Source organism: Sycon ciliatum, chromosome 1, assembly GCF_964019385.1.
Source record: "Sycon ciliatum chromosome 1, ocSycCili1.1, whole genome shotgun sequence".
In the NCBI taxonomy this organism is placed as follows: Eukaryota; Metazoa; Porifera; class Calcarea; order Leucosolenida; family Sycettidae; genus Sycon; species Sycon ciliatum.
In genome coordinates, this window is record NC_088643.1 from 48,171,693 (window position 1) to 48,174,192 (window position 2,500).

At 44.3% G+C, this 2,500-nt stretch overlaps 1 protein-coding gene across 1 annotated transcript in view; it reads right to left on the bottom strand.

Annotated features, from left to right (window-relative positions):
- Positions 1 to 2,500, bottom strand: part of LOC135830170 (uncharacterized) — a 30,684-nt gene that overhangs the window by 15,055 nt on the left and 13,129 nt on the right. The window lies entirely within an intron of this gene.

Genomic DNA, 2,500 nt, shown 5'->3' on the forward strand with positions numbered 1-2,500 from the left:
TCCCGCAATTTTGGATGAACTCCCGCGATCCCGAAATTCCTGTCGATTATCCCGAAATTCACTGTACAAGAAACAAGCTTGATATTGTACTTGGAGCACTTCAAATGACTTGTCACAGGCCAGTAACTAATTGTCCTTATCTGAAAAACCTCCGTTTTTGAGTCTTGAACATGTGTAAGTGTGATCCGATGATCACCATCAATCATCTATTATCGAAATGTTGGTGCCATTAAAAGTTGAAAAAGGATTTTTTTGGTAAAAATATGACATATCCCGAAAAACCAAGGCAAATCGCGGGATTTTGCCATGGCGATCCAGAAAAAGCACTCTCAGTACTTGGCAGGTATGCACTTTACCTGTTAGAGAGGTCAAGCAGTAGGAATTTGCTTCGTTCTTTGCCTGGTCGATACTCATACTTTCCAAAGTTAATTATATTTTTCGACAAATCAAATAGCAAAGACCAAAAATATTTTTTGGAAAGAAATACTAGGTAGATATCCTTGATAGATTTAGGATGTTCAAAGGAAGTCGGAAATACTCAGTTAATGGAGGAAGAAAAGTATTGAAAAGTATTCCATCTTGTCCTGCTCCTTCTAACTGATGATGACGTTAATTTGAATGCTGATGAGCTAACTCATCTGCTTCATGTTTATGAGAATACCATACCTAAAGACTACAAGTTTTGAAAATAGAGGGAAAACACAATGAAACGAGTTATGCAGCAACTATCCACGACTGTAACAAGACAATATGCAGTCATAAAGTGTAAAAAAAAAATTAAAAAACAGGGCACAAAACTGACCTCTTCGGTCCTACCTAACCGTGAACCTTCTAAGTTGGAAGGCTGTTGGTTTGCGCACTGGAGATGTGTTAGACCTAGATCTCAGGTCGCTGAATGTCTCAGTAGCCTGTCTGTTATCGCACTTTCCAATGTGTTTCCTCTATTTTTACATTTATTACTGGCTCGGTATCCGAGTAAACTATAAGTTTTGTTCGGGCAACTGGTTGTCATCTGAATTTTGATTAACTTTTATGAAGAAAGGGATTTCAGATGCTCTTAAGGTGCACCTAAAGAAAGATCCATGTGTTGCATGAAGGACTGTGTGTACCGGAGCTTATGTCAACACCCAGTTGAACATCATGGTTAAGTTCAAGTTGAGGGGTTGCTTCCTGGTGCTCAGGTTGTGTTACCGAAGTTGACTTGAAGACCTATGTGAGGAGTTTGGTTGATCGAAAGCTGGCCTAGTTTGGTATTTAGCTACACACTATCCATTTCAACGTCCCACGCGTATCTCCGCCAACTTCTGACACTCACAGAGGGCATTTTCGACAAGTTGTATCTCAAAGTCAATGTGCCGAAAATGGAATGGGTCAAAGTCTACCTTGAGCCAGTACCGAAAGCAGTGGTACACCAGACAACTGCACGTGGTCAGGAGCCAAGGAGAGGCGTAAGGACTCTGGGCTCTGTATTCGATGCAGCACAGGATGTAGTACGCAGGACTAATCTTTCGGCTGTGGCATTCGGTCAAATGAGGGCGATTTGGTTTCGGCGCCAACATCTACAAATGAATACCCTTGGTAGGACTCCACGCCATGTACGTTCTTCCTTTCCTCACATACAACATTGGCTGCACAGGCCTCTCCGCTAAGGCATTGAAAGACTCCCTGGATAAGATTCACCGCAAGCAACTTCGGCATACGCTTGGCATCTTCTACCCTCGTGCCATTTCAAACAGTGAGCTGTATCAGCTTTCTCACACTGAGCCAATATCTGCTACGGCAAAGCAAACGAGATGGCTTCTGCTTGGGCACATTTCCCGCCAGCCAACATCAACACCAGGTAACCAAGCAATTACTGCATACACATCAATTAAGACACTGCGAAACACTGAGGAGGGGAGCACCGTGTCCGTGTTCTGTTTAGTCACCACCCTCCAACGAGACATCAAGTTTACCGCTATCGCATTGAAGATGAACCGGCACCTCGAAACCCTCAGAAGTTGTGCAACCGACAGGTAGAAGTGAGTAACATTGGTTCAGCGGTGGTGTGAACAGACGTGGCCAGGTGTAAATTATTGTGTGGAAGAGGCTAATGCTAAGTTGCTGTATATCGGAACTCTTGGCAAACTTACACGCTGACTGTTTTTTGTACGTGTTTAAAATATACTTTTGAAGTATAACAAAAAAAAGTGTCATCTTCCTCTTTCCCCTCTCTCTCTCTCTCTCTCTCTCTCTCTCTCTCTCTCTCTCTCTTTCTCTCCCTCCCTCCCTCCCTCCCTCTCTCTCTCTCCCTCCCTCTCCCTCTCCCTCTCCCTCTCCCCCTCTCCCTCTCCCTCTCCTCTCTCTCTCTTCTCTCTCTTCTCTCTCTCTCTCTCTCTCTCTCTCTCTCTCTCTCTCTCTCTCTCTCTCTCTCTCTCTCTCTCTCTCTCTCTCTCTCTCTCGGGAGCTAACATCAGTAACTCGCGGAAGGACAAGCGGTATGCGGATCTGGCCGATCAAT